This window comes from Typopeltis vanoorti, chromosome 10 (genome assembly GCF_054136105.1).
Source record: "Typopeltis vanoorti isolate ZY-2024b chromosome 10, IOZ_Tvanoo_1.0, whole genome shotgun sequence".
NCBI lineage: Eukaryota > Metazoa > Arthropoda > Arachnida > Uropygi > Thelyphonidae > Typopeltis > Typopeltis vanoorti.
In genome coordinates this window covers 127,838,165-127,863,996 of record NC_143558.1, presented here as the reverse complement: position 1 = coordinate 127,863,996, position 25,832 = coordinate 127,838,165, and the positions used below count along the sequence as shown (strand labels likewise).

General features: G+C 36.3%; 1 protein-coding gene across 2 annotated transcripts in view; it reads right to left on the bottom strand.

The window, feature by feature from the left end:
• LOC150102781 (dual specificity tyrosine-phosphorylation-regulated kinase 1B-like) overlaps positions 1–25,832 on the bottom strand; it is a 323,866-nt gene that overhangs the window by 240,250 nt on the left and 57,784 nt on the right. For both annotated transcript variants that reach the window (XM_090398758.1, XM_090398759.1), the window contains exon 2: positions 10,940–11,017. The gene's annotated coding sequence lies outside the window, so the exon portion shown is untranslated. The remainder of the gene's footprint in view (positions 1–10,939; positions 11,018–25,832) is intronic.

Below are 25,832 nucleotides of genomic sequence, written 5' to 3'. Positions count from 1 at the left end.
TGCAGTTGCACAGTAAATGGATGTTAGACAGCTGCTGCTCTTATATTAACAGGTGCAATAGAAAGTGGAAGAAAGATGGTTGCCAATTCACTGGAGCATTGAACATGGAAGTACTTGCAGAATAGACACAATGCCGAAACACTTTGTTGAAAGTTGATGAAATAATAAATTTAGTTTATTCCTTTATCCAAGTGTGAGCAAACAAGGTTTGCACCTGAAAGTATCTTCAGGACTGGGGTAAGGTGGTACAACACCAGGGCAACTCCTTGCAAAGGTGGAGCAAGCTACCAACACACCTATCTCGGTATCTCCCATAATGCAAAACACATCTCCTGGAGGATATGTCTAACGTTATGCATTAAGGGAAGGGCCACAACCCAGACTAGTTTCTAATTTTATTGAGGTCTCTTCAGTGGGAGCCAGGTCCAAGTGGAGATACAAGGCATTAGCAGGTCATCTCTACCTATAGGAGTTGCCAAATGGTGTGCCACCCTTTTTTAATAAATTACTCTGGATTTAGAGAAAGATTTGAAAGTTTATTTTTCACTTGGTTAGAGTATAATAAATTTAGTTTAATCCTTTATCCAAGTGTGAGCAAACAAGGTTTGCGCCTGAAAGTATCTCCAGGACTGGGGTAAGGTGGTACAACACCAGGGCAACTCCTTGCAAAGGTGGAGCAAGCTACCAACACGCCTATCCCAGTATCTCCCATAATGCAAAACACATCTCCTTGCGGATATGTCTAACGTTATGCATTAAGGGAAGGGCCACAACCCAGACTAGTTTCGACCTTTATTGAGGTCTCTTCAGTGGGAGCTAGGCCCAAGTGGAGATACCAGGCAGAAGCATTAGCAGGTCATCTCTACCTATAGGAGTTGCCGAAACACTACTTCTCTGAGATAGAGGATGAAGTGAATCTCTAAGAAAGGGATCACTTATGAGCCTAAATGTTTGCTCGTAAGTGATCCTCCTTAAATGCTCTGGACAGCATTTAAGGATTTTAAGGAAAGTTTTAGATGCACCATCCCAAACACGTGAGTCGTATTCTAAGCATGGGTGGATTTGGGATTTGTATATAGTTAAGAGTTAGCTGAGTGTAAAACAGTCTCTTGAACAAAAGAGAATGCCTAGTTTTTTTAGATGCTGAGGAGGATACTGATGTGATATGTTTATAACAGAAGAGACTGGAGGTAAACATTACCATATTTAACACTACCATATTTCAATAATAACAAGAATCAGAGAAAAACAGTTACAGTGGTATGGACATGTGTACAACATGCCTACTAAAAGATTTTGTCAAATTCTCCAAAACAGAGGAGTAGAGGGAAAGATACCACAGGGAAAACCTAGAAAGAAATATAGAAAACATCAAAAGCATAAGTGGTTTTGATGTTTTCTATCCATTTCTGTAAAGTTTTGAACTTTACATTTACAGAAAATTCTATACAGAAAAATTGTACATTTATCAAATATGACATTCCCCAATCAAAGATAATGCCAAACCCAGAATCTCTTATTTTACTCTACCCTGGCTTTAAATTTCCTTCTTTAATTCTGTTGCATTCATTTACTAACTTTGTCACTTACCAAAATCTGATACCCACTCTGATCCATGATTTTTTGCAATCCAAATACCCAAACAATGAGGGCATCTTGTTTGGATACTACAATGACTATAATTTCCCTTTTCCAATGCCACTGATCATGCTGGAAGAAACATTCAGGAATTGCTGTTAGCAAAATGATCTAACAAAAATTCATCTACCCACCAGAATATTCGATAATCCTCACGATCCTGCCAACATCCTTGACTGCTTCTGAATTTAATGTCTTCCAAATATCCTGTAGATAACTTGTCTCTTAATCAAGCCATTCATAGCCTCATCAAGTATCCTTTTCTATGGAACATTCTTCACTCAAAGATTCTTATAGTTTCATGTTATCTGGCATTACAATGATGCAAAAAAAGATGACTTTAGCAATTTGTAGTCTCACTGCTGTTGCCACTTTCCTGATTCAAACATATACTCTGACTAAATAATGACTAAACTTCATTTAGGCAAGAATTATTACAAAACTACAACAACTATCCAGGCCTTCATTTTTCAATAAGTGGGCCAAGGCTATCCAAGAAAAAAATTCCACATACAGCAACATAGAAAAATCCAACTTTGCACCCAGCCTACAATTTTGTCACAATAGTTGCTAAAAAACATCAACAAATCCAAATCCAACTTTCAAAGGACAAGAAACTCTTACTTCCTGCCACAAAGAACAACCATGTCAAGCCATCTGGTACATAGCCAAGACAGGTTGTGACTTCTGCCCTTTCATGCTTTCATCTCCAGATGGTATCAATGTAACATCATGAAAAGATAAAAAATAACCTCCACTCTTCTCTTACAACTCTTGCACCTGTCTCTGATGAATGGCTTTCATCCCCACAAAACAGGAAAATGAGCCAGAAGAACACCTGCAATTTACAAACATAATTATAGTGGTCTTACAGCCTTAGTTCCTTCAGCCATAAATCCAAAACAATCACAACTTCCAACTACTGCACAGATGATTAAGGCAAATCATTTCTCTTTTTCTCTCTACACACAAAAGTACAGCTCATTATAAACAGTAAGATACTAAGAATACTGACATAGTGTTTATTGTCAATTATATATTAACAGGATAATCAGGATGGATAATTAGAAAATAAGTGTAAAAATCTCAGTAGATTTTTAAAGTTATGTTTTTACACATAAAACATTTTCATTTCTATAAAAACATAAATGAAACATTTATGTTTTCCATCCATCCAATTCTCATCTGTTCAATAATTATAGATTTAACCGAGCCCCCTGATTAGAGGTTTTAGGGAATTAATGCAGCTGGCTTGCGATTTCTCTGCTGAATCCCCTAAGGGCAAATATTTATGACTAGATCTGTGTGTTCACCTCCATCCTTAATATGAAATCAGCAATCTGCTAACTCACCATTTGATTGAAAATACCTGATAAAGGTTCCTCACATAATAGATAAGATTCAAATCTGGATCATTCCAACCAAAGGGCTCATCATCAATACTAACTGAGCTACAGATGAGAGATATATCAATAAAGGTCGAAACCGGTATGGGTAGTGACCATTGCCCTTAATGCATAGCATCATACATCTCCGCAAGGGGATGTGCTTTACATTAAGGGAAAAATACTAAGGAAGGTGATCAGAGCTTAATCCACCTTTACCACGAGTTGCCTCAGACTTGCACTACGTTCAGGCGCAAACTTGACTTACTTGTCTGTTTGCTTACATGGGAAATACGATTAAAAAACCAAGTTTATATAAAATTACTTGGTATAGTTTGCCCACCGTTTGTAGATCTCTCCTTGGCATTTTACCAAGAATAGTTGATTCATGCTGAAGGGGAGAAAGAAATGAAGGATGTACGAATTGGTCGCCAACATGCGAAATCATGTGCTTTCTTGTCTGTCGCTGTACTAGCTCGATTTTTGATGTCACTTTTTTGCATTATTTTATTATTAATTTGTATGATAGATCCAGTACAGTCAACAAGTTCTGTTGTTAAACGTTTCAGTAGCTCTTGCAAAAGAATATTGAATAATGTGCTGACATTCTGCGAAAAAGAATCGTCTCCTTGTTCTGTTCCCCTTTCTCAAGTCATAAAACGTGCAAGTGCAATTGTGGGCGTATCGGGGTCGACTGTTAAAAGAATTCGTAGGGAATCAAAAGGTGAAAGTAAGCCAAAATTTAAATCTCCTAAAAAAAGCGCCAGAGTAAAGAAAACCATCGAAACCGTAGCTTTGAATAATTTTGATGTAGACGTTATAAGAATAACTATGCATGAATTTTACGTGGTCGAGAAAAGAGTGCCATTGCAACGTAACTGGAGATATTGACATGTCGAAACTTTTTAAGCTTTCAGAACAGGCGATTGAAAGTATTACAGTTCAAAACTGGGGAAAATATTGCTTTCATGTCACCTCATTGGAAAATATGTATTGGGACAGAGATGGAATTATCGAAGAATTATGCGAACCTTTGGTGATCAGTTTAAGTGAAAGTGATGGCGATTTGGACACCGATTCAGATGACTATGAAGATTAAAAGGATTTGATAATGGTGCTTTTTTCCAACCTTTTTTTGCACGGGTTTGTTAAAAGAGTCACAACAAGTCATAAATAATTAATCGGTTCAGGACATTAAAGTGTCTCAGTTCTCTCAACTGTAAGTTTAGAATATCTAAGTTCATTTGAAAAAATTTCTGTTTTTCTGTATAATTATTTTTATTTTATAGAAAACTTTCTTAAAAATAAACTTAGTTAAATTTTTGTTTTATGCTATACCTTTTTTAATTTTGTTAATACTCTACATACATTTTTCCAACTGTTATACAAGCAAAATAGTTACACTTTAAAAACTACAATGTTCGTAAAAGAAAAGCTAAATTTTCCGACCTGTATTAATAAACAAACACATCCCAGAAGACAGATTGATTACCCTGTTATCAGAATGGATTCTCCTTTTTCTGACATACACAGAAGTGTCGAGGGACCTCTAATCAGTGGGCGAACTATATCTTGAATATATATATATATATATATTATATTTTTAGTTTTATGAAGAATTGAATGACTAGAACCGAGATTTAAGTAAAAAGGTTTTAATACAAAAACACTACTAGTTTCGGCCTGTAACAGCCTTCTTCAGGTGACATTATAAAAGAAGAAAAAACACTAAACATTGAGGGTTAAAAGACTATGAACAACATAGACAGTCTCTATACATAATTAGCATGAAAACGTTGTAGTTGTATCTGAAGCTGATCTTTCGTTTGTTGCATTGTTGGAAGAGTGTGTGCTTGCGGCATCGTGTGAACTGGCATTCATGTGATGCCGCAATGAATGACTATCTGGGATGCGCAAATGAATGACTATCTGGGAGGTTGTAGCTCAAGTTGTTATTTAGATGAACAGGATTGAAGATGATTTCTCTAGATTCCACGATTTTTCTCTCTGGTTCGTCACTGCAACGGAAGATGTTAGTAGATTTTTCCCAGCAGACTTTGTGACTTTGGTTTTCATCATTAGGATTAGCCGAGAAAAAGATATGACTTGATAATGCACTCGCTCGCTGTCACTTGTAAGTAATATCTCTCACGTGTTCTTCCATACACAATTAGACAGATTTGTCTGTACGCCCAAAATAAGGAATATCACAATCACACAACATTTTATATACACTTTTAACATATATATATATATATTCATATTTATATATACTGACTATAACCGAGACTAGAATAACAATTAAATTTATTCAAAACGCAACATGTTTCATTGGATTGTCCGACTTCTTCAGGCGTGGGAACATAGAAAGCAAGTAAACACTATAAGAAACATCATATCACTATAAAACAACTATTATAAAATCAGTTTAGCTTTGAACTGTAGCTACAGTACGTGATAAAGTTCTATTGTTAAGTAGCTGCGTGCAACCAACCCCTAATAATGAAGATTATTAGGGGTTGGTTGTTCTTGTGTTCTCTTTAGGGAATTAAACTTTCTGATAAGCTTATGTTTGTTTAAGTTTTGAGATGTTAATGCCCGATGTGTAAGAACAACCAACCCCTAATAATCTTCATGCAAGAAATAAAAAATTAGTGATAAACCATTCATTATATGTTCTAAATCACAACGAAGAACAATTCTTAAAAAAGGTGTCAATTTTGTCCTTGCACTTAAAACTATTCCCAAGGAAATGTTTTTAACTAAGATGGAGAAAGCTGCATCACTACTTCCTGCCGCAGACGCCAGTTTACTTTGCATGGAAGCAATACTTGCGATTAATAATGCAAGATCTCCATCTGATAACATCTCCCTTGGCGAAAGGCTAGCAATAAAAAGTCTTAACAACAACAAAGACATCGTTATCATACAAGCTGACAAGGGCAACGCAACTGTAGTACTAAATAAAACAGATTACCATGAAAAAATCTTGGCATTATTAGAGTCAGATACATACTTGGAAATTGCGAGAGAGATCCAATGAGGGAGATACATAACAAAACAAACAACCTCTTACAAAAAGCCATAGAACTTCCAAGAAACATACGCTTTGCCGCTCGCTCTTTACATCCACTCATCCCAAGGTTATATAGTCTCCCAAAGATACACAAGGAAAACTACCCACTGAGACCAATAGTAGATAGTACTGACTCGCCTACAGCTTATCTAAGTTTCTGGCTTCATCTTTAAAAGGTTTTAGAGGAAATTCTTCTTCATATATAAAAAAACAGATTTCGTCTCGAAAATCAAAAACTTCAAACTCCAGTCTTCAGATATCATGGTGAGCTTTGACATGGTGGCTCTCTGTACAAACGTACCAATTCAAGAGGTTCTCGATATTTTAAAGAACAAAATTTCAAAAAAGGTTGTTTTCCATGCTATCACATCGCATTCGCTCCGACTACTTTCAATATGAGAAGAAAATCTACAAACAAAATAAAGGATTGGCAATGGGAAGCCCCCTGGCTCCTATATTAGCTAACATCTTTTTTGAAGATTTCGAACAAAAGGCAATCTCCTCAGCTACTCTTAAACCAAAAATTTAGCTAAGATTTGTAGATGACATATTTCTTATCTGGGACCATAGCACCGATAACCTTCAGTCTTTTTTAAATCATTTAAACAACTTCCACTAAGATATCAAATTAACAATGGAGGTTGAAGAAAATGGATCTCTTCCCTTCCTGGATGTAAGACTTACTAAGTCATCTGATTCTATTAAAATATCAATCTTTAGAAAATCTACACACACACAGATAGATACCTGCATGCGTCCTCACATCACTATCCTGCACAGAAAGTGGATATCATCTCAACCCTAGCACATCGTGCTAGATCTATACTATCAGATGATGAAGATCTAAAAAATGAACTACAACATCTACAAAGAACCTTCACAAGTAATGGCTACTCGTCGAAAACTATTAATAAGCATCTATACCACCCCCATCAAAACAACTCAGAAACACAAGACAATCCAAAAGGTTATATCTCCTTACCATATATCAGCTCGCTCTCCACGAAACTAAGAAGAATTTTAAGAAAGTTCAACATAAAAACCTGTTTCTCTACTCTTCCTAAACTAAGATCAATTTTAAGCAAGCATAAACAAGCTCACAACCATCTACAATTCCCAGGAGTGTACAAAATCACGTGTGACTGCGGGACGCAATACTATGGCCAAACTGAAAAATCCATCCTCCTACGTCTAGAAGAACACCAGAGAGACATTGCCTACAAAAGAACTAGAGCAAGTGCCCTGTCAAGCCATGTACTGTTTTCAGTAAACACAAATGATGAAGGCCGTCAACATGAGATAAACTGGACAACAACCTCAAACCTTCATGTATGCCGTGACGAGGTGGAGCGATGCATAGTCGAGTCTAAGGAAATTGTTATGGACCCTCATCACATAAATAATAACCTCAGCTATAACCTACCGGACTCTTTCAGCTCTGCTATCCGATATTGGCACACGCATGAAATCAGATGCACGCAGCTACTTAACAATAGAACTTCAACACGGACTGTAGCTACAGTTCAAAGCTAACTGATTTTATAATAGTCATTTTATAGTGATACGATGTTTCTTATAGTGTTTACTTGCTTTCTATGTTCTCACTCCTGAAGAAGTCAGACAATCCGATGAAACATGTTGCGTTTTTAATAAATTTAATTATTATTCTAGTCTCTCGTATAGTCTATATATATAAATATGAACATATCCCAGTACTGAGTTAATACTACAAATTGCTATATATATATGTTAAAGATACCAAGCTATTTTAAACCTGATTTTATTCCATTTCCCAAGTAAGCAAACAGACAAGTAAGTCAAGTTTGAGGCTCCAAGTATTGTAAGTCTGGGTGACCCCACACGTAGTGCAAGTCAAGGCAACTCATGGTAAAGGTGGATAAGCTCTGATCACTATTCTTAATATTTACCGTTAATGCAAAGCACATCTCCTGGAGGAGATGTATGATGCTACCCGGACTTGCAATACTTGCAGGTGCAAACTTGACTTACTTGTCTGTTTGCTTACCTTGGGAAACTGAGTAAAACCAGGTTTAAAATAGCTTGGTATCTTTAACATTTATTATACCCAAGGTAAAATACTTTCTACATCTATCTCTCATCCTGAGATTTTTATTTAATAAGGTCAAAACATCTTATGGTAACTTGTTCTGGTAAAATACTTATAAGCTCTGTATTACTACAATCTTGGTATTTCTAAGCCTGGCTCCCACTGATGAGACCTCAATAAAGGTCGAAACCAGTCTGGGTGGTGGCCCCTTGCCTTTAATACATAGCATCATACATCTCCTCCAGGAGATGTGCTTTGCATTAAGGGTAAATGTTAAGAATAGTGATCAGAGCTTATCCACCTTTACCACGAGTTGCCTTGACTTGCACTACGTGAGGGGGGTCATCCAGACTTGCAACACTTGCAGGCGCAAACTTGACTTACTTGTCTGTTTGCTTACTTAGGAAATGTAGTAAAACTAGTTTAAAATAGCTTGGTATCTTTAACATTTATTATACCCAAGGTAAAATACTTTATACATATATATATATATATATATATAAATATATGTAATCATAGACTTCTACTCGGTTGTTGTGATACATTTTTAAAAAATAGATTTAATGACTTAAACCAAGATAACTTATAAAGTTTTAATGAGAATAGTACAACTAGTTTCGGCTTATAACAGCCTTCATCAAGTATTCATTAAAGGAAGAGAATAGTAATAAACATTGAAGTATCTAAAAAACTGGGAATTACAGGTAAAAATTGCAACACATAATTGAAACAAAAACCGTATTTTTTAAGATGTTCTAACTAGCATGCTATTGTTAAATGCCTGTGTGCGTGCAGGCTTTCATGAACGCCAAAATTGAATAACTGCAGTATGGCTATTTGAGATGTTATAACTTAAATTGCTGTTTAAGTGTTCAGGATTCAGAATGATTTCCCTGGATTCTACAATTTTTCTTTCAAACTCATCACCACAGCGAAAAATATTTTCTGATTTATCCCAGCAAACGGAGTGACTTTGGAGATCATCATTAGGATTGTTTGAGAAAAAAACATGACTGGACAACACAGTTGCACGTGATCTTTTATAGGAAATGTCTCTCTTATGCTCCTCTATACGTGGTTCAATAGATTTGTTGGTTTGTCCAAAATAAGGGATATTGCAATCGCACCATAATTTATATACACCTGGATATTTTAGGTTGTCATGAATAGGTTTTTGGATGGCTGATAAGAGAACGGATTTTTGGAAGTGTGGTGAAGAACGTCCTGATGTTGTATTTTTTAAGGACCTTAGCCAATTTGTTAGAGACTGTGCTAATGTATGGGATGATGATGCCACCTTTAAAATTATTATTAGTTTCTGTGGTGCACTGCCTAGGAGGAATTTATATATATATATATATATATATTTTTTTTTTTTTTTTTTTAATGTAACTCCATCCACACACTTTTAGACTTATTATAGTATGATGGATGACCTAAGGATTTTTTTCTTCTTTTATTTTTTTTAATATTTTTATTTATTTTGTACATAGTCCAGAAATCCTGCTCTAGAGACCAAACATCAAACTTTTTCAAGCCACTTCAGACCTCCAATAAGAGGAGCAATGAAAATCATCTTCCCACTTACCTATATCAATGTCATGGATATGGGTAATGTCAATTACCCATATCCATTTCTGGACATGGATATTTGTGATAAAGACCATCACAAATATCCATGTCCAGGCCAGGATTCAAACCTGTGGCCTTCTGAGTGGAAAGCAGATATGCTAACTACTCGCTAACCAGGCCAATAATAACCTTCTTTCATTAGCCTCATAATTTTCTTGATCACAGCTCTATTTTTTTCATTTGAAAAATCCTCAGGTGCTTGAAAATTCCAAGCTTCAAATTTTTCTATAACCAATGCCTTAAATAAACACAAATCTCATTTCCATTCTCCAGCGATGCAAGGACAGCCCTGTGAATGTCGATATGACCCAAAACACAGTCCATCTTATTTCTCCGAAAATCTCACTTCACTTATCTTTGATGATGCACTCAAATCCACCAACAATGTCAGATTACTTTTCTTGGCCTGACTTAGGACTTGAGCCTTCTTATCTTAAGTACATCACATCACATCACATCCACATCTCCAACATAATCAGTGTCCTTTTTTGTTAAAGAAATCAATTCTCATCTGTGACACTTTTAAGCATCTAAGAGATGTTCTGATTCACTTTTATACAATTTTCATGAATAATGTTCCTATCAAGTGATCAACATCAATGTTCTACTTTTTCCTGAAACTTATTGAACACAAGCGGCTGCTGCTTAACACCCATTTACCATACATATTAGAGCCTAATGAGTCAATGTCTTATCCTCCTCTTTCATTCCATTTAACTCTGTTCTTTGGAACAACCTTCCTCACATTGCTTTCACTAAGCACTACAATCTCTAACTATTCAAAAATCATATCAGCAGATTCCTTCTTTCTCCATAAATATGCCACCAAAGGTGTTTACAAATTGTGGGGGAGAGGAGGGTGATACGAAAAAAAAATTGTTTTTGAGTCAGTTGGCATGTTTTGTGAAAGAATGATTTTTAGATGATAAAATGTCTAGCATCTTTGCCTAAGACCAGCTAACTTGGCCCAACCTAAAGAAAGTTCCTCCTGAAAGATAGGTTTTAAATTCAAGACTCTTATTAAGTAGAGTGATGCATGTGGAAACTATTTATAAGGAGTAATGGTATCACTTACATGAATATCATTTATACTTCCAGATGTAAGAAACTGTTTATTGTATATAAAATATCAAAACTTACCATTAGAGAAATGGAAGATTAAACATAGTCTTTCACATCACACAAATGTACCTTCTGAAGCACGGTTCTAGAAATATCCTGCAACAAAATCCATTTATATATATATACATGTACACATACACACAGATAAATTATCAGATGATATGTTGCAGACATTTATAATGTAATATAGAATTTTCCAGAAATATTACCTATCTGCCTAAATACCAGCCACTGAATTAGAAACCTTTATGCAGGTGTACGTAAATGTCACTTATGCAGCATACGTGCAAAATACTTAGTCATGTGTGTCACATGTTCTAAGCAACTATTTCAGAATGCTGCTGGCCAGTAATCATTCATAGTGTATTTCACAATGGGAAAAACAGGATTTTTCGGAGTTAAATAAATGCCATATTATGGGTGTCCATCTGGCTGGAGCCACGATTTTGAAAACAGCAGAGCTGACTGGCTTCTCAAAAGATATTTAATCGGTGAAAAAATAGTCCACATTGCTTGTTTAATAGGCATAACTGTGGTCCTATTAAACAAGCAATGTGGACTATTTTTTCAGAAATGAGCCTACCATACTCTGAGAAGGCTTGTACAGACAAACAGAACTTCCTGTGTGCAGCAATCGAAAGCATTTATTGAACACTGTTCACGACCTACATCTCAGCAAACCATGCATATAGAATTGAAGAGGATCGGTACTGGCAGTCACATGCCTACACAGAAACCACTGATTTCTGCAAAGTAAATAAAATTTTCTAATTCAGTGGCCAGTATGTGTATGATATAATACGCTTATAATATGTTTATTTATTCATGACAATACCGAACAGTTGACCATTGAATAATACGGAGGCTAGGAGTGCCAATCCCTCAAGCAGTTGAAAATCCATTTATAAATTTTGACTCCCCAAAAACTTAACTACTAATAGCCTACTATTGACTGGAAACCTTACTGATGACATAAACAGTCCACTAACATATTTTGTATGTTATGTATATTATATACTGTATTCTTACAATAAAGTAAGCTAAAGAAAGAAAATGTTATTAAGAAAATCATAAGGAAGAGAAAATACATTTACAGTCCTGTACTGTATGTAAGTTTACGTCACCTGTATACAAGATGAATTGTTTGTCTGCCTGTCAGTATCTACATATAATCATATAATGATTCATGCACTGATAACAAAGCAGCAGCAATATGATTGCTTTATGATAGCCTAGCCTATATATTAAAGAATGAAATGTCATAAAATTTTTATTTTATACTAATTAATTTTAACTAAATAATAAATTTATGCAATTATGATTTAATCCTGCATCTTTATGTTTGTTTACATTGCTCTCCATTGCAAACGGCACCACGTACGGTCTGTAAGTGTTTGTGTGCATAAGTTTTGATAAATTTTAACTTTTTATAACAGATCTATGTATATTTTATGGTAGTAAATGATAAAATAGACTAATACTACATATATTTTATGCATTCGTGACATACCTAACTTTTTTTGTTAATGTGTTTGATATGTCTATGCTATGCAGTTCATCTGCGAGTTTTTTCAAAAAATTTTCCAATAAATTTATTGAAAAAAAATTCTGTGTATAAATGAGCCTGTGCAGTTCAAAGCCATGTTGTTCAAGGGTCAATTGAATATATATGCTCCAAATGCAAAAGTATATGTGTGATGGCCAGTTATTAAAGACAATATGTTGATAATTCCTTAAATAGTGTACATAAACTACTATGTTACACTACTATATCACATATGACATAATTCCAGACAACATCATGGAATTTTTTTGCAATTTCTAATTTGCAGTTTAAAAAATTGCTTGGGTAATAACAACATTATCTTATCAAGTATGATCTTTTTGTATAAACTAGTTTCTGTGAATACCTCCACAACATAAGACTGAGCAATCTGAAAAGATTCACCAATATTTCGCATTTCCATAAGGCGTATTTGCATAAAAATATATGTATAGAATAAGTAATGCTGAAAACTCTATAATGTGGTTGGAAGTTTATTTTGCAGTTGGTTAGACTATACCTCGCTACAGTCCTGAAGATATTTTCAGGAGCAAACTTTGTTTGCTCACACTTGGATAAAGGATTAAACTAAATTTATTATAGTCTAACCAAGTGCAAAATAAACTTCCAACCTCTTTCTCTAAATCCAGAGTAATTTAATAATAAGGTGGCACACCTTTTGGCAACTCCTATACGTAAGGATGACCTTTCCTATTGCTTCTGCCTTAGTATCTCCACTCTGGGCCTGGCTCCCACTATTGAGACCTCAATAAAGGTTGAAACTGGTATGGGTAGTGTCCCCCCTTAATGCATAGCATTATACACTGCAAAGACATGTGCTTTGCATGGTGAGAGATACTGAGGCAAGGAGTGATGAGAGCTTGGTCCACCTTTGTTCCGAGTTGCACCACCTTGCTACAGTCCTGAAGATATTTTCAGACGCAAACTTTGTTTGCTCACACTTGGATAAAGGATTAAACCTAATTTATTATACTCTATAATGTGGAAAATTCCAGTGAGAGGGAAAGAGGGGGGGGGGGGGTGAAGAACTTGAGAAAGTAACAATAAGCATGAAGAATGAAATGATGCATGTAGTGGATGAAACTGGACATTGGAAGAACAGTGAATGACTGATGGCAAAAAAGTGATTATGATAAGGCAGAGTGATAAAATGTAAGGCAGTAAAGGAGTGGATATAAATATGTAACAGTGTTAAGACAGTAATCCAAGGGGGAGGGGGCATAGGATAAAACAAGGGAAGGAAGAAAGATGGTGTGGTGGAATGGAGAGGTTTGCAAGATCATGAACTGATGAGGCAATGTAAGAGAATAATGACTTATGCAACTTCACATGGACTCTTATGCTTGTGTACTAATATAAGGATTATCAAAAATAAGGGAAATAAGATTGGAATATCAGATCAGAAATAAGGAATATATGATTGTTGCAGTAAATGAATTGGTGTGTTCAGAATAACCAGTATAAACAAAACTTAGTTAATTGAGGATAATATGAAAGAGTGCTATAAAAGGAATTAGAGATGATAAAGGTGACATGAAAACTGGAGAAAAAGATATCATTGATGTATGGATAATTACTTTGAAAACTGCTAAATGAAACAAGCAGTGATGACAGCACAGTGATAAAAAACACTCAACCGATATGCAATCAGGAATGCATATGCATACTTGAAGTAGAAAAAGCCATCAAAAGCCTGAAATGTGGAAAGGCAGCTGGAGTAGATATCTGACCAGAAATGCTCAAGTATGGAGGTATAAAAGTCATACATTGGCTGCAATGCATAGTTCAGAAGGACTGGCAGAAGGATGAATTCCAGATGATTGGAGTAGAGCTCTCCATAGTACCCATATATATATAAAATGGGAAAGAAAGCTGAATGTGTGAGAATTACAGAGGTATTTTTCTACTGAGTGTTCCTGGTAAGATTTATGCCAGTATACTTGAGATACGGTTGAGAAGGATGGTTGAAGAGAAGATTGATGAAGAACAAGTAGGATTCAGGTCAAGTACAGGCTGTCAGGATGAGATTTTCACTTCGAGACAAATAGTTGAAAAATCATGGGTCTATAACAAAGATCTGTATTTAATTTTTGTAGATCTGGAAAAGGCATATGACAAGTTGCCAAGAGAGAAGCTATTCTACAGTCGCATGGTATCAATGGGGCATTATATCAAGCAATATAATGCCTCATTATATTGCTTGATATAATTAGTCTTTGTTTGAGTTGTAAGTCAGCAGTTAGAATTGAAGGAGGTACAGGAAGATGGTTTAATGTTAAATCGGGTGTAAGAAAGAATGTACATTATCCCCTCTGCTATTCATTATCTATATATACAGATCACATTATGAAGGAAAGTGGTATTCAACCTGATATAAAAAGGAGATGTTAATCTCAGCTCTGCTTTATGCAGATTATATTTCTAAATAAATCTGCTCCAAGTCTACAAGAGTCCCACTAAACTGAATAACTGTTGTAATAGATATGGTATGAAGGTTAACAATAACAAGACAAAGACAATGAAAATAGGCAGAAGCATTGAAAATATCAACTGCATTGTGAATGGAGAACCTATAGAACAAGTAAAACATTTCAGCTACTTGGGCATGATTTTCAGTTAAGATAATTTTTTTTTTTTAAATATTTTTTCTAAGGTAGTTTCATCCATGAAAGGGTACGATATGTGAACCTATGATACGTGAGCAAGTGTCTTGGGTGTGCTGAGGAAATATGGAAATCAACAAAGCTGACATGGTAGGAGACCAAATGAATAAATTTATATGGAATAAGAGAGAAATTAGTCAAAACACTAAATTAGTTGTATACAAGACAGTGTTCAAACCAATTTTAATTTATGGATCTGAGAGCTTGGTTAGAAGTAAAACACTTGACCAAAGATTAGAGACCGCAGATATGAGAGTCCTGAGAAAGATCAGGGGGGGGTGAACATATGGCATCAATGGCAATATCATATTAAAAATGAGGATATTAGGAAAGAACTTGACATTGTTAGCATCCAAGAATGTGTTGGCAGAGCTAATCTCAGGTGGTATGGTCACTTAAACAGACTGGGAGAGGAAAGATTAGCAAAACAAGTGTTCTCTGCCAGGTTGGCAGGAAAGAGCCTGAGAGGAAGACCAAGATATAGGTGGATTGATACGGTAAAAAGCGCCTTAGAAGATAAAAATATAAGATCTGATAATGTTGGAGTCTTGACAGGTAACAGATTGATTTCAAGGAAAATTGTAGATAGGAAGTTAGTAATGATGTAAATTTTTCATGTAGTACTATCATATCCTGTACACTCCTTGAGGGTACATGTCAGGAATTAGATGATGATGATGAAAGCAGGAATAGAAATGGAGGGATTAAGAATGTTCTTTGCACATCCAGGAAGATAAGGTCAAAAGGTGAGAAGAAATACTGTTACTGAAAGAAGACAAACTGTACAGGTATCCCTTGCTTAATGTGGGATTTGATTAATGCGGTGAAATTAAGTGCGGCAGTCCTTGATATATGCGGCAAGAGTTTTGATTAATGCGCCTTTAACCCTGCTGAGCTTGCAGCTGATCTGACAGATACATGCAAAATGTTTAATATAAATATTCTTACACAATTCAGTGTATAGCTTGGAGGTCATGAGTAGCTATCCATTCATATGATACGAGTGATATTTCGCACTGTTTTTTGCTGTCAGTTTGGTTTAACATATGTTATGTAAAGGTTTGTGATATTTGACAGTAAATTATATCTGAGAGATACCACAACCTCCGATGTCAGTATAGTATGGTTTAGTTTTTTTATTCTTTGTTCAATAATTTGTAGATTGTAACTGAAAATAAATAAACTATCATGTATTACTGAAATATAGAGCCAATGGCTTATTTATCTTACATGTCCTCTAGGACAGGGGTTCTCAACCTTTTCCAGTAGCATACCACTATATTTAATTCAAGATATTAGATGTACCAGTAAGGCAGTGGCTCACGTACCACAGGTTGAGAATTCCTGCTCTAGGAGACGTGCTTTACATTATGCAAAATACTAAAGAAAGTGATCTGGAGCTCCACCTTTACAAATTGCCCATAAGGTTGCTTATGCTTGCATCTGCCGATACTTTTAGTTTCTATATATTCGGTACGAAACTCTTGTAGTTTCTATATTCGGCTATGAAATAATGTTGGATTCAATATCCACTTAATTTGTACAATGATGTATTATATTTGCAGTGTTTTTTCTTTATGTTTTATTGCTTGTGTGCCGAGATCTGGAGAGGCATTTTGCTTGTTATCATAGAATATATGCCGATAAGAAAAAAAACTAAAACTGTTCAAACGACTCTTGATAACTTATTTTGATTAAAAAAATTGCAGTAAATAATGTAGGTACAACTATTTATTAAACATTTACTGTGCATTCATTTTTTCTCTCTCCTAAAAGAGCACCATATAAAATGAATTATTAACACACTAATTGATCAGGGACGAATTGTACTTTTTACCATTGATTATTAGATTTGATTAACGCAATTTTGATATATGCGGTAACATTCAGGGATTAATTAACAGCGTTAATTGAGGGATACCTGTATTCAGAAAAGAGGGAGAAAATTGCAGTACATGTGATGACTTTGAGGCATTGTGATGAAAAATTTTGAAATAAACAAAATAGTATAATTAACAGGATGTTGTTACAGACCTGAGAATGAGGTCAATAATTATTGACCACATTCTCAAATCGATAATAGACAAACAAACCGATTTGTTTAAACATTTTTGATTATAATCAGAAATGTTTAAACATATTTATTTATATGGAAAATTTTAGGTGTGAATATGGATTGGAAGAAGGAGATATTATGTGGCAAATGGTGAATTTCTAAAGTTCTGAGGAACATAAGCTTTCAAATGATGGATTTAGCGATAGCTTCACAGTATTAAATTGTGAATGAAGTATTAACATTACTACCACTTGGAAAGAACAATCATCAGGTACTAACTTGAAAGTTGACTAGGAAGGGGAAACTACATGAATGAAGGGATATATATGGAATTATAAAGTAGGTGATTATGGAAATCTCTGTAGTCAACTTACATCAATATCTTGACATGGTAAGCTGTGGAAAAAGAAGTTGAATAAGCAGAATAATTTAGAATGCAGTGTGCCAATGTATACCAAGCATCAAATGAATAATAAAGCAGGCATAAAACAGATGAACAGCAAAATTGAGCATCAGAAAAGATATCATTATGATAAAATGCAAGTTGGAAAAAGTAATGAGAATAATAAAGAAAGAAAAATGCAATATGAAAGAAGAGTTTCCAAAAAAAAAAAAAAAATCCAAGGGAATTCTTTTTTTTTTTTTTGGCAAGCAAGAGGAAGTATAATTACTGTGGTAGATGGCAACAGCTGCAAAGTAATCACAACTGAAGATGCAGTGGAGTTGTTTAATGAGCATCATATTAGTGTGTTTCACACCGCTATGAACAATCCCATGCAAGCCTAGAAGTGAAGCAAATGTTACAGAGGCTAGACATGAAAGATTCTTATCAAATGTATGAAATGTTCAGTAAGCTGCATCAAGAAAGCTATAGAGCAGGATAAAATATCATCATATATTCTCAGAATACATGGTCATATGTGCATTTAGAAAACATGAAATGAGATGGCTGTGCCCATGACCTGGTTAATAAGTCCTGCAGCTGTGATTAAGGTTTATCAAAGATAAGTTGATATGAACACATAGGACTGAATTGGTAGATACAAAAGCGTCTACAATGGCCAGAATGATTTGTAAAAGGTAGGACTTATATTTGCATTTTATGATAAAGTGAATGCAGCAATATTATTTGATAAATCATCTCGTGGTAAGTTGATGTTCAAGATGGGAAAGGTGGAAATGAATAACAGATTAGTCAGATGGACAGAAAACTAGGCTGTTTGATCAATATCATCAAGTTGAATATAGAGGAGGAATAGTATACCAAACCCAAGAAAGATACCAAATAGTATACTACACTTCTGTCTTTGCCTTTTTTCAAATTTACCTTATTTGATGATATTTCATCACTTGACAGCAAATATTATGAGCCCCCCCCCCCGCCATTGATGATGCAGAATTTATTCTATCTCTACAAAATCCAGTTTGTTTCAACATATTTAGTCACCATATTTTATTCAGTGAAATAGGAATACCAATGGAGGCAACAAAGATAGTGCTATGGATATACGTGGATAGTCTGAAAGGTTCTCGGCCTAACAATGAATTTATAATTTCAAAATTATTTTTATTTTTCAACATAATCTCCCTTAAAAGTGTTTTAAGAGCATTATCGCATCCAGGGATGGGATAATGCTCCAGCGCCATCTTCCCATCCCTGTAGTGGTTCTCAGTAAGATCTGCAAAATACCCTTCTATAGCTGCAATCACCTCTTGATTTGAGGAAAAACGCTGACCAGTGAGGAAGAGTTTTAGTTTTGGGAAGAGATAGAAGTCAAAGGGAGCCAAATCTGGAGGAATAAGGTAGATGTTCCAACAATTCATAGTTCTGATCCCTTAATTTTCCCATTGCCAAACCTTTGTGGGCAGGTGCATTGTCCTGATGAAAGATGATTTTTTTCTTCTGCAAACTGGGTCTTTTCTCACAAATTTTTTTGTCTAGTCTGGTTAAAAGATCAGAATAATATTCCCTGTTTATTGTTTTACCCTTTTCAAGATAACCAATAAACAAAATGCCTTTAGCATCCCAAACCACTGATGCCATGACCTTTCCTGCTGATGGAACCGACTTTGTCTTCTTTGGCACTGAACAACCGTCTGTTTTGACTGCTGTTTGGATTAGTGCCAAATCCAAATAGTAATGGTGAATCTAAGTCTCATCCATAGTAATAAATCGACGCACAAAATCAGTTTTATTCTTGTTCAAATGCCCCAAGCACTGTTCAGAGATTTTCATGCGAGTGCGTTTTTGATCTGTTGTGAGCAAGTGTGGCACCCATCTTGCATAAAGCTTTTTCATATGCAATTCTTCATGCAAAGTATATCCTTCATGTTCTTTTGAAATGCCTATAGTCTCAGCAATTTCACGCACTTTGACTCGCCGGTCATCCAATACCATATCATGCACTTGATCAATGATTTCTGGTGTTGTTACACTTTTTGGGCATCTTTCACGTGGATCATCTTCAAGGCTGGCACGGCCACGTTTTAAACTTGGCAGCCCATTTCTTAATTGTCGAAAATGAAGGAGAAGAGTGCCCATAAACTTTTATGAACTTCGAATGAATTTCTTTTGCCATTAAACTTTCTTTTGCAAAGAATTTTATAACCACACGATACTCAATTTCATCCATTTCAAGGGATACACTTTTGCTTCAGACAGTTCTATAAAACAAACTAATCGATAGAATAACTTGCAATTTCACATGGATGCTTATGACTGATGTACCAACTTAGACAAAAAAAAAATCTTGCCGAGTGTTGCGATCTATGATCGAGGCCGAGAACTTTTCAGACCACCCTCGTATTACTTGGTTCATACTTTGGTGAATATATGGTAGATGAAATATATTATTATTATTCGACACTCCAGGGAGTCCAAAGACTCATCGAGGGAGAGTGTGCCAACAGCATCGAACGATTGGGCCCCTTCCAACTACTAACTGCACTCAAACTTGCTTAACTGAGCCATTAGTAGCAGAGGCTCTACCAATCGACCAACCTTTGCCTAAGTCACAGACATTTCTACTGATCAGCACGACCAATATTCACTGATTCAATATACTAAAGCCATGATCTAATAAAATTATATTCACGCTATTTTTTATCAAATATATTTTGCAACATGCAATGGATGATAAACACATCAATAGCTTCCTCAGATTCTAAGAAACTAGGCAAACCTTTCTGCTCAAGATGTTACTTTTCACCCATTCAGTTAACTCTACAAATCACAAATTACCCATTTTAAGTTTCTCATCTGTTTTTTATCCAGTGACCTTTTAATTGTTCCACAGATTTTCTGAAATTTCTATATTTTTTCATCTATATTTTTATCTTTAGAAATGTTATCATGCAGCCCAAATAATTAAACTGTGTCATATGTTCTATTATTTTATTTTTTATCACTATTTTTGATCTAACATGATCTCAAACTTTAAATGCAATGTCTTTTGTTTTCTTTTGTGAGATTTTTGAATTGTACTGTTGGCTTATTTTGTTTAATTGCTAAACTGATTTTTGCAGGTCATCTTCATTACCTTGTACATCTGCACATAAAAAAATTAAAATAATAAAATCAAATACGTTGAATGATTTGCAATCCTAATTAGCATGTGGGCGTGAATTTGAGCTGTGCAGAAGAAAGTGATTTTTAATTGGTGAATGGTCCGTTTTTTGGAAGTTAGTTGCTGTCGCGATATAATATATTTTGGTTACCATCAGAATCGAATGCATAATGGTGGAAGACAAAACGAAGCTAAGTTTTCATTACTGTATTTAGTTATATTTCATTTTATTTAGTGTACTTAAATGTTTTGTTTTGCTTGTAATTGTTTGTACTTTTTTTTTTCTATTTATTTAACGGAATTTATTAATTGAATAATTAACGATTACGCTACTCGGCAGTAAGGAATAATGGCGGATTCAGCTGCAGTTGCAAGTGGCGTATCGCCAAGTCCTTCGCCATTTAAGAACTCGATTATAAGAAATATCATAAGGGACTTTGTGGCATGCAGTACTTGCGGTGTATGCGTCTCGAGAATTAGATATGTGGCTTGTTAAAGAGAGCGGAGAGTGTATGTGTGCAAAATGCAGGCAATGGGAGGAAATAAGTGTCGAATTATCAATATCCGACCTTGTTGCTCCAGGAATGGGGAATGAATGTAGGAAGACAAGTAGCATGATAGGAGAGAATGAAAAAAATATATGTATGAATGAGAAAATAATAGTTGATAGTGTGGAAGGCATGAGTGACTGTGAAAGTTTAGGGAATGGTTTTGTTTGGGAGAGTGAATTTAGATTAAGAGTGACTGACCTGCAGAGGGAGATAGATGAGCTGAAAGAGGAGGTGGAATGTCTTGTGAATGAGAGCAGAAGTATGAAAGATAAGATTAGGAGAATGGAAGAGATAAATGCAAGCCGAATCAGAGTTGGGGAGAGAGAAATTTGGGAGTGTTAGAAGAGGAGAGAAAGGAAAGAGAAGAGAGGGAATGAGTGAGAGGTATGGGAATGCTAGCAGACGAGAGGATGGAAACAGTAGGAAAGATGGAATGAGAGAGGGATATGGAAGTGCTAGAAGTGGAGAAAATGGAAACAGTAGGAGAGAGGGAATGACAGAGATGTATGTGAGTGCTAGAAGAGGGGGAGAATGGAAACAGTAGAAGAGAGAGGTATGGGAATGCTAGAAGAGAGAATAGCAGTAGAAGAGAGGGAATGAAAGAAGAGGGGAGAATGGAAACAACAGGAGAGAGAGAATGGTAAGAGGTATAATGTATGGCGACTCAATGATCAGTGGTGTTCAAGATAGGATGCGTCAGGAGTGTTTGCCAGGAGGAACAATAGAAAGGGTGGCTATGGCAATTAAGAGAGGTGAAAGGGTGGATGAGATGATTGTGATGGTAGGAACAAATGATTTGAGTGGTAATGTAAGTTGGGCAGCAAGAAATATGAGATTTTTGCTCGACGCTGTACGGAAGAAGACAGAGAGAGGAAAAATAGTGTGCGTATTGCCTAGTTATGATAATGATGAACTGAGCAGAAGAGCGGTGATATTGAATGGCATAATAGCGAGAATGTGTGACAAGAGAGGACTGGTATATGTGGATGCTTGGAGTGCGTTTGAGGAAAGAGAGGAATTGTATGCAAGAGACCGCTTACATTTGAATGAGGAAGGACATAGGCATCTGGAGAGACTGCTGTTCTGAACGAGTCGGTGTGTCCCAGGGAGGATGATAGCAGGGGTGGCCTCTTGTGGGAATGGATACTTGGGAGAAGGGAGACGATGTCATGTAGCACCGAGCCAAGTGGAGTCTAGAAGGGATAATGCTGGGGATAGAAACAATGGCATTTATATGTTTTATACTAATGCCAGGAGTATCCGGAATAAGGGAGAGGAATTGGTGGCACAGATAGCATCAGCCTTGCCAAAAATTATTGGGATCACTGAGACGTGGTTGACAGAAGGGGATATAATAACAGGAACAGAAGTCGCTGGGTATAGCATTTTTCATCAGGATAGGAGGGGAAAGCGTGGTGGTGGTGGGGTACTGCTTATGATAAGTGATGACCTATGTCCTCTAAGAGTGGAGGCTTTGGAAGGAAGTGAGAAAAATGATTTTGAGAGCATATGGTGTGACGTAGAGGTAGGCAAGATAGGATATTTAGTGGGGGTGTTGCTACAGACCCAGGAGCACAGAGGATGGGGACAAGGAGATGTTTAGACAGCTAAGTTTGGCAAGTGCAAGAAGAATGACTGTTATGGGGAATTTTAACCACAGTAGTATAAATTGGAGAGAGGAAGATGCATGTAGCAATAGGGGAATGGAATTTCTAGAATTCTTGAGGGACAAATGTCTTAGGCAACATGTAACAGAGCGAACAAGAGGTTCAAGAGTTTTGGATTTGGTTATAGAATCAGAAGAGTTGATAATAACTGAGATGACATCTCTCCCACCAGCTGGAGAGAGTGACCATATGGTTTTGACTTGGAAAATGAATAGACATGCAGGAGTATCAAAGAGACGGGAACTTATGTGGAATTATAGTCTTAGATGTCAATTTCGGGAAGTTTCGTGGAGGGAGGAATTGGAAGGCCGGGATATTATTAGTGCGTGGGAAATTGTGAAAGAATATTTGTTAGCAGCAATGGTAAGTTGCATACCACGAGTGAAGAAGAGGACACAATTTAGAGTCAAGTGGATGACAAACAATATTAAACAGGAATTGCATGCAAAAAAGAGGCTATGGAAGAGATATAAGGAGACAGGTGAAGAGAGGATGCATAAAGAATATAAGACACAGGCCAGAAGAGTGACTAGTGTGGTACAGAAAGCGAAACTGGAATATGAGAGGAGATTGGCCCTAAGATCGAAAGAAAATCCTAGGGAATTTTTTAGCTATGCGGCCAGTAGGAGAAGAAATGACTGTGGAAGAATGATATTGTGGGATAAAAATGGGAATAGAGTGACTGATGCAGAGGACATAGTGGAATTGTTCAATGAACACTTTATTGGAGTATTTCATCCTAGAGGAGTCAGTTTTAATGCTAGAGGGATAGGGCTGGTTTGAGGTTTAGAGGTACAGGAGGAGAGTGTATTTCAGATACGAGTACTCTGGATGTCAGTAAAGCTTTGGGACTGGATGGTATTTCACCACGAGTTTTGAGAGAATGTGCCAGGGAACTAACAGTGCCTTTAACCTGGCTTTTCAATGAAAGTCTGGCTTCGGCAAAGGTGCCCAGGGAATGGAAGGAAGGTAAGATAGTGCCATTGCATAAGGGTGGTAACAAACTGGAAGTGTCTAATTATAGGCCAGTCTGTGTGTCATCAGTAGTTGTTAAGATCTTGGAGAAAGTAGTGAGGGACCGTATACAACATTGGGCAGATGAGGGTAATGTTATCTGTGAGAGTCAACATGGATTTGTGAAAGGGTGCTCTTGTTTTAGCAATATGCTAGCCTTTTATGATAAAGTTACAAGAACATTAGATGAGGGAAAGGCATATACTGCAATTTCCTTAGACTTAGCAAAGGCATTTGACAGGGTGCCACATGATAAGCTGATATTTAAGTTGCAGCACATGGGTCTGGATGTCAGATTGGTCAACTGGATTCAGGATTGGCTGTCTGATAGGTATCAGAGTTGTGTGTGGTGGAGCAGTTTCAAGGAGGCAGAGGGTTACAAGTGGGGTCCCCACAGGGCTCAGTACTAGGACCTATATTGTTTAACCTTTATATCAATTACATTGCCAATGGATTGCAAGGGGATATTCAGTTGTTTGCGGATGATGCGAAGCTAGGAAAGATTATTAATAATAGTGCAGATGTGGTAGCCCTGCAAGGGGATTTGAATAAGCTAGATAGATGGGCAAATGAATGGAGGTATCAGTTTAATGCAGCAAAATGTACGGTCTTGAGGTTTGGGAAACATCGATGGAATGCAGCATACTGTATGGGAGGAGTTATGCTGGAGGAAGTAGAGGACACAAGAGATCTGGGGTTGATGGTTGATAGAAACCTGAAGTTTAGGGGGACATATTGCAAAGGTGGTGAAGGTAACACAGAGGATTGCTGCCATTATGAGAAGGACACTGAACTGCAGAGATAAGAGGGTTATCATTCCGTTGTATAAGTCTCTGATCAGACCACACTTGGATTATTGTTCTCAGATTTGGTCTCCAGGATTTGAAGGGGATAAATTAACTGTGGAAAGGATACAAAGACGGATGACAAAGATGGTTTCAGGACTGTACAAGGATAGTTACGAGGATCGGCTGAAGGAATGTGGACTGCAGAGTTTGGTGGATAGAAGAAGGAGAGGTGATATGATCGAGACTTTTAAATTGTTGAGAGGTGGTTACAGGGTTGACACTGGGGAGTTCTTTCGCTTGGTTGAACAGCAGGAAGGAGTGATGACAAGAGGCCATCCCTGGAAGTTACGAAAGGAAACTGTGAGCAAGAGGGTGAGGAGTAGTGGTTTCTTTGTGTGGAGGGTAGTTGAACCGTGGAATGCATTGCCTGATGGAGTGGTGAGAGCGAGAACGGTCAATGAGTTTAAGGAGTGGTATGATAGACTTTGTGTTTCTTAGGGGGGGGGGGGGGATCTCTCCTCGATGAGTCTTGACAGACTTTATGTTCTTAGGAAGGACCTCCCACAATGAGTCTTTCGACTCCATGGAGGCCTGAATAATAATAATTTATTGCCTAGAAAATAATTATTACCAAATATGAATTAGCATCATCTAAATCGGCATACTATGCAGATTATATAACCATGTAAACACATAAAAATGTAATATAAATTATAAGAAAACTGTCATTTGAAAACATAAAATTAAAATAATTTTTAACGTGGTTCAAAATATTAGAATATTCCAAATTTTTCTGATTAGTTTTGAGGAGTGCATAGAAATAGCATATATTTCAGTAGCTGCAGGACTGCCTCGTGTGTGAGGAATTGTTTGCACATGGATTTCAGTTAATCATTTGCTAAACATGGTCGAACAAGTGACATATCGAAAGCTAAGAAGTTGCATATGGTGTCTCTACACAAAGAAGGCCAAACTCAACAGTTTATAGCTAAGGAATTAAAATATTCTCAAGCAAGCATGAGTTGAGTATTAAGACAGTATT